The sequence below is a fragment of the Alligator sinensis genome, unplaced genomic scaffold (genome assembly GCF_000455745.1).
Source record: "Alligator sinensis unplaced genomic scaffold, ASM45574v1 scaffold1048_1, whole genome shotgun sequence".
Taxonomy (NCBI): Eukaryota; Metazoa; Chordata; order Crocodylia; family Alligatoridae; genus Alligator; species Alligator sinensis.
The window spans coordinates 187,511-200,398 of record NW_005842736.1 but is presented as its reverse complement, the minus strand read 5'-3'; the positions used below and the strand labels follow the sequence as shown (position 1 = coordinate 200,398).

The following is a 12,888-nucleotide window of genomic DNA, read 5'->3' as shown; positions in this document are numbered from 1 at the left end:
AGGAATGATTATGGAAATAAGGTCCCTGAGTAAACCGTCTTGAGAAGAAAATTCTTGATCTCAAACATAGCAAGTGTAGCAATCGGTGATATACCTTGTGCAGCTAAGCAAGGTTTAAACTGAGTAAACTGTCACATACAAAATGCCTCTGAGCCAATCCTGTTATGTATGCTGTGAGGACCAAATATTGTTTCTTGGTGTGCAGAGAAAAATTGAGAGAAAAACTTCATTGCATTTTACTGTTCTCAGCAAGGGAAGTTAGGTATATCTAATGCTCACTGATAACACACATTTTCTCCCTCATTCTCTTGGCCCATGGTGCCATTCATTCCCATGACAACTGGCTTCTGAATTCACTAATTGCAGGTTAGCATAACAAGTACAGTGTTTTGTGCTTTATATATTCTTATGTTGAAGCCTGTTTTGATACTATCCTATCAATGACTACAGCAATGCTTGCATTTTGCAAACACAAACCTACATATGTAATTTCATTAAGCTGTATAACCTCACAGTAGCAAACTGTAGGCAGAATTCAACCTCCATTAAAGGCTAGAAAAAAATCCTTTCAACTAAAATTAGGGTTGGATAAGGTCCAATAAGAGTAGGTAGCCTAGGTCTTATCTGATATGGAAAATGTACTAAATATTCTTTATTACTTTCACATTTTAAAGCTCTCCTGCAAATATTAAACTGCAACGTGTGTGTGGTAGGCAAGAAAACACTGCTTTATTTTACTAAAGAGAAACTGAAAATGAGTTCAGATTTTCCCAGGAGAAAAGTCTTTAGTGTAACTGGAATTTATTGCTCAGTAGTTCCTGTCTCCCAGTTCTTTTTTCAGCACTAGACTTGGGTTGTCCTCTAAAAACAGAGAATATATGGTTTTTGAATTAGTATTTTAAATACTAAGCCTAATATCTTAATCTAGTGAAATGAGATGAGAGAGCCTTTTTAGATTTAAAAAAATCCCCAAAATATAAACCCAGTATGTCTGGAAAGATTATGGTATAAAATGAAAAACAGTAACTTTACCGGAATAAATGACTGAAAATGTTCATGTACAGTATTTTGGGGGAAGGGGGGGGGGGCTCCTTTTCATCACCAGTGACCGTTGATCATGTTTCATCTTTTGAAATACCTTTTTTCTTTTATTTTTATGTCTCATAGCTTTTTTTTCCCCTCGCATGTGCCCAATTAGAAGTGTTGTATGTAGACTTACTGTGGGGAACTAATCGGTGTTTGGGTTGACCAGCTGATATCTACACTAAGCACTCAAGTTTTAGAAAGCATGTTGCTTATTAGATGAAATGGTTGATGCCAGACTTAACTTTTTCCTTCAAAAGCTAATATTGTCTCTGTTTAGCTACTAGTTATTGGAGGAGCAGAGGCTGGTTCTGTCATGTACATTGACATAGTTGCCTTTTTCTTATTTGCTGTTAAACCACTTAAGTTTAGAACTCTGAAATCTAGGAATTAAATATCTAAGCTATGTTTCTAATTTAATGTATTAACTGAACACAGCTAAACAAATGCATTACACTGAAAACAAATACAAATCAGATACTATTAAAAAGAAAGTGAGTTAACATCAAATAATTGGATTAATCTAATTACCAGTTTAATGAAATGACATTAAATAAGAGAAGAATTCCTTATAAGCTCTTTGCAATAATTTTGGGAGATGGCAGTTTCAAAATTCTTATTACCAGTATGCTATCAGTATCAATTTTGTATTTTATATTCCAGCTAAATACCAGTCTCAGATCATTCCCAGACTGAAGCAAGTGTTGAAACGATAGCTCTGATGCCAGTTAAGTCTATATACCACATGGTGATGACTTAGTGTTCTTCTTTCTCCTGCCCCCAACTCCACAGGTTTACATTAAATATTTCAATATCATTAATAATACTTCACTTCAAATTCAAATATAGGTGAAAAGAACATGATCCCATAGGTTTAAATGTAAAACTCCTAAGTCATAAAATACATGCATCCTCTCTCAGATAGCAAACTTATTAACCCTAAGGCTGTTTAGGTATTTAAAGAAGTATTCTATAAGCAGCTTTTCCATATAAAGTATATAGGTTCTCTCTCTACATATTTCTGCACATGTGCACAACCATGCTATTCAATAACCAACTGGAAGCATGCTATTACTTGAGGAAAAACTCTATCCTGAAAATTGGATAAGAAAACAAAATAAAGGCTGGGCTTATGCTCACTCGTCACAGTATTTGGGTTGACTTCTATTTTCATTGACTTTGAGGTAGTTGGTACATAGTTAAAATGATTAGAGAATGGTGTGTCATGTACTTCTCCCCACCCTCAGAAGTTTTAATTTTCGCTGCCTGGCAAAGACATGATCAGAAATGGTTTCAAAACAAAGGAAATGCAGTTGAATGGATAACCTAATTATAGAGAACAGAGTTGTTAAACTCACCCTCCTCCCTTCCTTCTGTCATCCATATCCAGACCTAGTTGAGGTAATAGAACAAGTGATGAAGGCAGTGGAGCAAGTGATGGTGGGATGAGTGGGGATGTGTCAGTACAGCCTTTGCTCCCCCCTTGTTGCTGATGACCATACCCAGCATAGTCCTATAACCATGAATTTTATGGCAGCCCCCTCCTTGCTAGACCCGTCCCACCTGATCTGGCCAGTGAGCCATATTCTTGATGTCCTGAGCTAGGGACAGTCATTACACATAAACCAGTTTAAGTGATCAAAAACTGTTTTAAACCTGTAACAGAACAGATGTTCAGGCCACATAAACCAATTTGAAAATGGCTAAAAGCAGTTTGAGATAAACCTGGTTGAATGTAGTATCAGACGTAACTGATTTGGCTCAAACTGGTTTATGCAGTGTCTGTCCCCGACTCCTTGCTGGTTTAAGATAAACCAGACACCCCCAGCATCCCGGCATGCTCTCTGGGCTGGGCAGGGCTCTCTGCTCCACAGCAGGGCTGGCCCCTCCCCTCTGCTCCTTGTCTGGAGCTCTGGCACAGACTGCAGGCTGCATCCCCTCTCCCCCTGCTAGCAGGAATTCCCCCCTCTCCTCTGCCTTGTTGAGGAGGTGTCTGTGTATTAGCTAGAAGATCACATGCTGGCTATGGTGTTCCTTCTGAATCAGCAGGCAGAATCAACAAGTAGCTGGTAATGTCACTCTGTTGTTTTTTTAATTGGGTAATAAACGCATCAATTTCCTGCTGGGTTAATCAGATTATCCTGCCGGAGCCTGGCCAAACCCCCGTCAGCTCCATGCTGTGGAACAAAAGGAGCGCTCTTCTAGCACCCCCTGACTTCTAGCCTGAGCTACTACAGCCATGTGCTGGCATTTCTGGGATGTCCGTCCAGTTACAAAATGGATTTAGCCTAGCCAGGTTAGACTAACCTGCAAAGATTGAATCAATTCAGGCTCAGGCTTTTTGAATGTCTGCCTCTATCCCAGAGGTAGAAGAACAAGATCATTCAAAAGAAAGGGAGTGGTTGTTGCTTGTGGAATGCAGAGTGGCTGGCAAAGATATGTTGGTTATAACAAGTCTTAAAACTGTTGTCTGCGTTTAGTCTGTTTGCTTTTAGTATTTAGTAAGGTTATAAATTTTTGTTCCCAGTTCTGTCTTCTAAAAGTGTTTTATAGATTTCCCTTGAATACAAGGATTCTAAGCTCATAAAGGGAGTGGTTGTTCTTTAAAAAAAAGTTCTCCTGCTGGAGATTGCATATCTTGTTCTTTATCTTTTACCTCTGATTATTCTTTTTGAGGCTTTTTTTTTTCTTATTTCATCCACATAGTTTCCATGAGGGGATTTAAGATCTGCTACAATGTGTAGGCTCCATGAGTTCTGATGGTTTCATTGTGGGGAGGTGTTACAGTGGAGATGTGTTGACAGGCTTGTGTCCAATGTTAAGTCAGGGTTGTGTTCCTTCTGGTACGTGTTGATCAGGGATTTTGTTTCTTACAGTGAATTGGATGATGTTTGGAAGCTGTTTGAAAACCAGGAGCGAGGGGATTGGGAATACTTATCTCGGGGTATGATCCTCTTCAAGTATATGCTGTAATTCTTTGAGGATTCTTGTTCAAGGTTTTAGTGTGGGGATGCGTGACAGCCAGGGTGGGGTGGTCAGTGTTAGGTTTTTTATATGCTAGTAGGTCATTGCAAGGTATTTGGGTGACTTATTCAAAGACATCCTGTCTCTCTGCTGGAGTAGCCTGGCTGCTTAAACACAGTTTTTGGGTTGGAGAGGCAGGTGTTATAAGCACTGGCACTCTGAGCATGGCGGTGCACCCTCTATGAAAAGGCACCGCAGTCTGCGGGCAGTCACTGCTCGCCATCCCTGCCACCAACGCCACTGGTGGCATCTGCGGGCCGTCAGCGATCGCTTCTGGCCACTGCTGTTGCTCCCGGCAGCGTCTGTGGGTGGTTGCCACCCCCTGGTCAGTGTTCACTCACTTCCTTCCCTTCCCCTCCCCCCCCCTCCCCCACTGCACCGCCAACAGTGCAAGCAGCATCTGTGGGAGCTCCCAGTTTACCATCGCTATGCTCCTGCTGCCGCTGCCACACTCCCACCACTGCCGTGCTCCCCACCACAGATGCCGGGGGCACAGGTCGTTCATGGTTATAAGTATTTTTATGTAGATATGTAGATGAAGTGGTATCTGAAGGCTAGACTACAGAGTGCAGCTTTCTTTGTGTTTGGGATGATTATTGGTTTTGTGGACTTAAGCATGGTGGTCTGTGGGGTTTTTTCTATATAATGTTTTGTACAGTGCTATTTGACTTGTTGATCATGGTATCTAGAAATTGATTGTTAGTATAAGAGTATTTTGAAGAGAATTTGATCGAAGAGTGATAGTTAGTTGTTTGACCTGTGGTAGGCGTTGATAAGTGATTCCAAGTGTTCTCTCCAGGTGATGAAAGTATCACCTATTTAATGCAGGTATAGTGAAAGCTTGATGACACCATTTTCTAAAAATTCCTCTTCCAGGTAGCTCATAGATTAGATTGAAAGGTGGTAGTTGTTTGACCTGTGGTAGGAGTTGACAAACGATTCCAAGTGTTCTCTCCATATGATAAAAGTATCACCAATGTAATGCAGGTATAGTGAAAGTTTGACATGGGTTTTCTAAAAATTCTTCTTCCAGGTAGCTCATGAAGAGGTTGTTATATTGGGGATCCATCTTTGTGCCCATTGCTGTGCCCATGGTTTGGAAAAAGTGTCAGTTGAAAGCAAAGTTACAGGTAGGGATGAAGTGGATGTGTGAGATGCGTTGTGGTTGTAAATTTGAGTGTAGTCTGTGTTGTTTTATGCATTTAATTTAGGCAGCTGTGCCTTTGATGCAGAATATTAGTATATAGACTGGCAACATCCATGGTTTCAAGCATAGCCTTCTTGGGAGGTGGCTGATGTTTGGGATCTTGAGAGAGTCTGTTGTGTCTTGTAGAAACCTTGCCCTTTGTGTGACAAGTGATTTAAGGAATTTTTCAAGTTTGAGAGAGGAACCAGACAAGCTAAACTAAATAATATGAAAAAATGGTGCGTTTAACACTATGTAAACTGAAAGTAGTCAGTTAAAGGAATGCTTGTAGATGTCAAATCTAAGGTGTTACGTGTTTAAGGATTACCTGTCAAGAGGGCTGAAGAACTGTAGGTCTCTGTCAACCATCGTGGGGCTGACAGGTTAGTGGCCAGGTGCAGCAGCAGACACGAGCAATATGTTGTTTACTTCATTGTTTGAAGATGCCTCCAGAGATATAACAAGCAGTTTGTGCCCAGGGCAGCATCAATGGCTGGGACTGTCTGCCAATTTTGCACCCCCCTCTAAGTTGGTGCCCAGGGCTGGTGCCCCACTTGCCCACAAGGAGTTAGACGATTGCTTGCCTCTTGTTTTCCTTCCAGCTCCAGCACTAATTCATTATGAATTAGTGCCCTTTATGAATGGTGTTTCTGAAATCATGGGCTTGTAGTAGAATCCAGTTAAATCTAACTCCATGGACTAATCCATGACCTCAACTATTTTATAGATAGTTGAGGTCATGGATTAGTCTGCAGACATGATCCCAAAATTTCATAGTTCCATAGTAGGTAGGGTCGGAAGGGACCTGAACAGATCATCAAGTCTGACCCCCTGCCATGGCAGGAAAGAGTACTGAGGTCAGTTGACCCCGGCAAGGTGTTCATCTAGCCTCCTCTTAAAGACCCCCAGGGTAGGAGCCAGCACCACTTCTTTTGGAAGTTGGTTCCAGATCCTAGCCTCCCTGATGGTGAAGTAGCATCTCCTGATATCTAGTCTGAATCTACCCACTGCCAGCTTGTGACCATTATTTCTAGTCACTCCTGGTAGTGCTCAGGGGAACAGGGACTTCCACAATGCCTGCTGGTCCCCTCTGACTAGTTTGTAAATGGCCACTAGATCCCCCCTCAGCCTTCTCTTGTGAAGGCTGAACAGGTTCAGGTCCCTTAGCCTCTCCTCGTAGGGCCTGCCCTGCTGCCCCCTGATCATGCCGGTGGCCCTCCTCTGGACCCTCTCCATGTTGTCCACATCCCTCCTGAAGTGTGGCGCCCAGGACTGGATGCAGTACTCCAACTGCGGCCTAACCAGTGTCGCATAGAGGGGGAGGATCACCTCCTTGGACCTGTTTGAGATGCATCTGTGGATGCATGACAAGGTGTGGTTGGCCTTCCTGACCGCGTCCCCACAGTGTCGGCCCATGTTCATTTTGGCATCAATAATAAGATCTTTTTCTGCCTCTGCACTGACGAGAAGGGAGTTACCCCCTCGTCCAAGTCGTTGATGAAGATGTTGAACAGTGTGGGCCTGAGGACCAGGCCCTGGGGGACCCCACTGCACACATCCCTCCAGGTCAAAAATGACCTGTCCACCACCACTCTCTGGGTGCGGCCCTCCAGCCAGTTAGCGACCCATTTGACTGTGTAGGTGTCGACGCCACAGTCCCCTAGTTTTTTAATGAGAATGGGGTGACAGACAGTGTCGAAGGCCTTCCTAAAGTCCAGAAAGACTATGTCTACTGCTACCCCTGCGTCTAAGGATTTTGTGACCTGGTCATAGAAGACCACCAGGTTGGTCTGACAGGACCTGCCTCTAATGAACCCGTGTTGGTTGCCCCTAAGCATAACCTCCCCTGCTGGCCTCTTGCGGACATGCGCCAGGATAACTCTCCCAAAAAGCTTACCCAGGACCGAGGTAAGACTACCTGGCCTATAGTTTCCTGGGTCCTCCTTCCTCCCTTTTTTGAAAATCGGAACCACATTGGCCCTTTTCCAGTCTTCTGGCACCACACCAGAGCACCATGAGTGCTTGTAAAGCTGTGCCAGGGGTCCCGCAATGACCTCTGCTAATTCCCTCAGCACTCTGGGGTGGAGATCGTCAGGACCAGATGGTTTAAATATATCCAATCCCTCCAGAAGTTCCCTGACTAGGTCCTCACTGACCCTAGGCGTGGGTGTGTCCTGCTTGGGGCCTACGGGGGTCCCAGTGTGGGCGGTGACCCGGTCCCTGCTCAGAAAAATGGAGGCAAAGAAATTGTTAAATAGCTTAGCTTTGTCGTCTGGTGTGATGACCAGATTTCCTAGCGTGTCTTGCAGAGGCCCAACATTACCTGGTACCTTCTTTTTACCCCCTATGTATTTAAAAAAGGACTTCTTGTTATCCTTGATCCAGGTAGCTAGTCCCAGTTCCATCTCTGCCTTGGCCTTCCTGACCGCCCCCCTGCAGCCCCGAGCAGCCGAGGTATAGTCCTCCCTGGTGATGGCCCCTCCCTTCCATTGGGTGTACGCCTGCTTTTTAGCTAGGAGACGTTCCCGTATGCTTTCAGTGAGCCATGGGGGCTTTTGCGCCCTCTTGCCCCCTTTGATCTGTGTTGAGATACCTCCCTTTGGGCTTGGAGGATCGTCTCCTTAAGGAATGACCACTCTTCTTGGACACCTGACTCCTCTCCCCTCCCAATTTAAAATAATCAGAACAGGAATTCTAGCAGCAAATGGAAGGTGAAGGTAAGGTAAACATCAGAAGCTTACACAGAAATACTGCTCACAAAGAAAACCATTCCTCTAACTTCTCATTTTAAATTTTTATATTCCAGAATTTTACTACTGTTTTGAGCAGTTTCAATTTGTTTTGCCTTCAGTAAAAGTTAAATTTTAATTTAGGAAGAGCAAAACATGTTTTTCTTACTACAATCATAATTCAAAGGTTTCATTTTTATACATATGCATTCCTCATAGAACAATCGTTTTAATTCAGGTCAATATGAAACTATTCTGCTAGTAGTTAGGACTTAAATGGCATACCTCTGTCAGACTCTTCTTTCTGATTATCATCATAGAAATGTTTGTTATGCATCAAGCCACAAGACACTTCAGTGTCTCCTGTCTAAGGCCAACCCAGAAGTGTTATTGTTAAAATTATCATGACAGCCTAATAACATGTTAAATAACATCAAGTTATGTAAAAGTGGTTAAATGGTTGTTCCATAGATGGTTGTTGGATTTTTTTAATTTTTGGTTTGTTTGTTTGTTTTTTCAGCTACCTTTTCAGGCATTCAGCATCTGTAAAAGTTTGACTTGTTTGGAGATACATTTTAGGGCTTGATCCAGAGTCTGTTAAAAGTCAACTCGAATCTGCCCATTGAATTCAATAGGCTCTCAGTCAGGTACTTTATTCTAAAACTCAACAGGCTATGATGTTTTCAGAGCTGAAAATGTTTCTACTTACTGACTTTTTTTTTTTTTTTTTTTAATTAGTATTCTGCAAACCTGTTTTTGAAGACCAGGTCTCACAAATGTTTGAATATGAGGGTACACATTTGCAAACTCTTCAGGGTATGAATTTAGCTGCTCAGGAAATTGAATTGTTCTTTGTTTGAGATTTAATATATTAATTAACTAAAACTTTTATACATTTAGCTTCTGTTTTCATTAATAAAATGCTTGGAGTCGCATAGAAAATTTTGCACAAGGGAAAATTAAATTATTTTACTGTTATATTTAACGTGTTAGTTATGATTGAATTTTTTATGAAGTTTACAAAGTTTTCAAATTAATTAATTTAACACATGATATCATTTTAGGATTTGCTCCATCAGATCTCAGTAAATCTGTTGTTAGGGACTGGGGTGTAGGTACTTTGGCTTACTGATTACTGATGATGATTAGGCACTTTAAGCATGGGTGTAGTCCAAATTGGCTTCCCGGGAGCGGGGGTATAGAGGGTCTGGTGCCTAAACTGGAACAGGAAGCTGTAGCTAAAGTCAAAACAGACCAGGGTCAGAACTCAGAGCTGGAAGCAGGGTAAGCCAAGGGTTAACCCAGGATCAGGAACCAGAGGCTAGAACTACAGGCCAAAGCAGAATCAAAAGCAGAAAACCAGAATCAGGGGGTGCCAAGGGCCCTACCAGAATTGGAATCCAGAGGTAGAGCCAGGAGTCAGAACCCGCAAGGGCATTCATTCACAGAGGGTCAGGGGCAAGAGCTTTCACATGTGCCCAGACAAGGCTAGTGTGTGCTGGGTCTGGTTTTTAAGGGCTGGAGAAGGTGGGATCTGCTGCCTGTAACTTCAGGGGATTGGATGCTCTGATTGCCTCACTCAGCCCATCTGGGATCAGGGTGCTGCTCTGGGCTTGCTGCAGGGGGTGCCTGTGCAGGGGATGAATTCCTCTGATCTTCTGCTTGGGACGGGTTGGGTCCAGGTTCTAATCTTGCCTTGTTACAAAATCTGTCTCCTCAGTTGTATAAACATCATAATTTTGTACTAGTCCATCCTGGGAAAGTGATTTTAGTACTAATGTGGAATACTGAATCATTAAAGGGGATCCTTAATATTTGTCAGGAGAGCTTTTTATCAGTCATAGCTGTGGATCTATCAGTGACATTTCAATCAGATTATAAAGCAGTACACTTAAACAGTGACTCAACTATTGAAATGTCAGTTTAATTTAAAATTGCCTTCACAGACGACAATAATTTATAACCATAATTTTTCCTTTCATACACATGTTTGCACATACACAAATATTATGTACTACTCCATGCTTCATAGCTATTTTAAATTTTGTTTGTACTTGTATTAACAGGTCATCTGTAACCCTAATCTTGCTTTACTATAATATCATTAACAAAACAATTTTAAGTGGTCAACTTTTATATTATAATTCTCTTGTCCAAAAAGTTGTCAGTTTGTATAAACAGGTGGTTTTCAACCTTCTTAGCCTCCACACCCTCCATAACTTTTACCATCTCTTCTGCTGAGAATCACTGAACTACCTTCTAAATGTAAGAAGTTATAGAGGGTGCTTTGAGGCTAAAAAGATTGGACAACCACTCACCCAGCTGGTGTAAGGTGAGGACAGAGGATATCAGCTGCCCCCGTGTGCCCTGTTCTGTCAACCATCTGCCCTCTCCCCACCTGATGGGAGATTCTTGGCCCCCAGGTTGTCCCTCTTGGTTTTCATATACTGATGAAGTGAGCCATCTGTCCCCAGGCCTCTCCTGCTGCTCCTGTGTGTGTGGCAGGAGCAGGGGGTGGGGGCGCACGCTGGGCTGAAAAGCATGACTCTAGCCCTGGGTCTGCTGAAGACCAAGCTGCTCAGAGTTGGGGGACAGGGAGGGAGAAGAGAGGCTGCTGGGCTAGGGGAGGGCAGCAGGAGTGGCAGTCCCAGAAGAGCAGTTGTGGGTGCCACTGAGGTAGCTGAGCAGACACAGGTTGATGGATTGGGGAGGAGAAACACTTACCTCTTCATGCAGGGCCTGGGTCCTGCGGCTCCCTTAAAGGGATGTAGGTCACCCTGTTTGGGAATCCCTGGTATAAACTGATAGATCTGTAGCCTGTGACAGCTTTGGGTTTATATACTTTCAACTATCAGGGGTTTTTTTAACTGTACACAAACACTTACATCCATGTTCAACTATGTTCAGCTGTTGTGTGAAACTTCTTACAGTTCAATTTTCGCCCAATTAAAAAAAAATTTTTTCAGTGTTCAGCTCAGTTCTTTAGTTCACTTTGACAAATTGGGGTGAATGACCTCTCAATATAGGAAGAAACTTCAGTTCATGGTGAAACTGAAATGATTGTGTCTAAGCAAGATGGTGGCTTTCTATATGGGATCTTCAAAAAGTTACCAAAGAGTAGAAATGTGATTTTAAAATGCTTCAGATGTCCATATTCTTGAACTTTAGTTTGGATGGTAGGGCCATTGCTCAGTTCACTTAAAAAAAAAACAAACCCCAAAAACAAACAGATCATGATGATCATATACAATAACAGTGGCCTTTCTTGTTCACAGTCCAGTTTGAAGGCAAGTTGTCTTTCTTGTGATGTTACTTTGTAATTGTTTTTTCCTAGAATATGAAGTCTAAAATCTTATGTAAACCTCCTAAGGATCAGTTCTGCCTTTTGAATTTCAGCAGTTTTAAGCAGTGTATAAACCACTCTGCTTGTTTTTCTCATGTCTTCTGTCATGCCATATACATAAATTCTGTCCACAGTCTTTGAAGACTTTAGATACTTATTTAATCAATCCATTATATATTACTTCTGTGCTAGATTCATTTGTGTTCAGCCAATTATTTAACCAGTTAATGACTTGCTTTGTTTTCTTATATAACATAGTTTGGTGGGATGCATAAGGAAGAAGTTCATTTTAAAATGTCTTTTTCCCCGCAACAAACATCAATTAAATGTTTTACCTACTCATTGATATAACTTTGAGAGCTTCATCTATTGTCTTGTAAGTATGTTTTCTAATTGTTTTTTTTTCCTTATTTAAAATAAGAATGCGTATTCACAGAGGTACACATGCTTATGATTTCCTAGCAACTAAATTTTCTCTGAATTCAGTTCTTGTCATTCAGAGTATCTGAGTAAAGCTCATTGCTCCTCTCTGGACTTGCGTTAAAAGCTTAAGTAAATGTTTTAATGTTGGTTTGTTTTGTCAAAAACAGAGAATTATTTCTGTTATCTCTGTACTTCATGCAGGTAACCATATATGACATATAAAATTTAAGAGCTTAAGGTGTCTAAGTTGATGGTAAACGGATTGCAAAAACATTTTTAAAAACCACTATGTTTGGGCAATTTATATACATATTATTAAAATCCATGCTGCTTGGTGGTATTATAATATTTATACTTTCTTGCTCCTATAAAAATTCTTACTTCTAAACTTGTCAATTGTGAAGCTACTGAAAATGTTTAGAGCAATTTTTTAAAAATTTGAAGTCAGTTAAGCAAGAGTCTGTGAAAATTAGCTCTTCTACAAACAACGTTTCTAAAAATCACCAGATTCTTATTGTGCGGGCCCTCTCCCAATCCCATCCTCGTCGCCATGTGCGGGCGGTGGGGAGCGATCTGGGCCCTTTTTTGCTCCGTGCGGGCTGTGGCCAGCAGCCCGGGCACACTGGATCGGAGAGAACAGGCGACACGCTAGAATTAGGCACAGACGCTTAATGGTTGATTCAAGATTGTTTACTTACGCCGAAGATGGTCGCGGTGTAGGCTGGGCAGTTTCCCAGGCACAGCTCCGCTTAAACCCTCGTTTGAGGACTCAGACAATATTCGATCACTCCCACGGAATTGTCGAGGCTCCGTGGATCCTTTCGAAGAGCTCTAAATAGACTCACACGAAGTTTGCTAGGCTTTGTGGAACGAAAGTGCGCAGGGAAGGGATACGTCGAGGATTGCGAACGGCGATGGGGAGAAGCTAGAGGCTGATCAGACCCCTGTTGCCTGCTTAAAATGCGCTGGGTTCGATAGGCTCCACAGCGCTTAGAGATCTTCACACAGCGTGAAGTCTCCTCCTGGTGTTCGTGGAGTCCTCCCTTGCGGGGGTTCTCCTCGGAGTTCTCCAACTTGGGCGGAAACCACCCAAGCCTTTT

The 12,888-nt window shown here is 42.3% G+C and overlaps 1 protein-coding gene across 7 annotated transcripts in view; it reads left to right on the top strand.

Annotated features, from left to right (window-relative positions):
- Positions 1–12,888, top strand: part of LOC102368983 (methyl-CpG-binding domain protein 5) — a 235,939-nt gene that overhangs the window by 52,144 nt on the left and 170,907 nt on the right. Inside the window, exon 2 of one of the 7 annotated variants that reach the window (XM_025216378.1) lies at positions 8,543–8,669. The exons of the other annotated variants lie outside the window; for them this stretch is intronic. The gene's annotated coding sequence lies outside the window, so the exon portion shown is untranslated. The remainder of the gene's footprint in view (positions 1–8,542; positions 8,670–12,888) is intronic. 7 annotated transcript variants of the gene reach the window in all.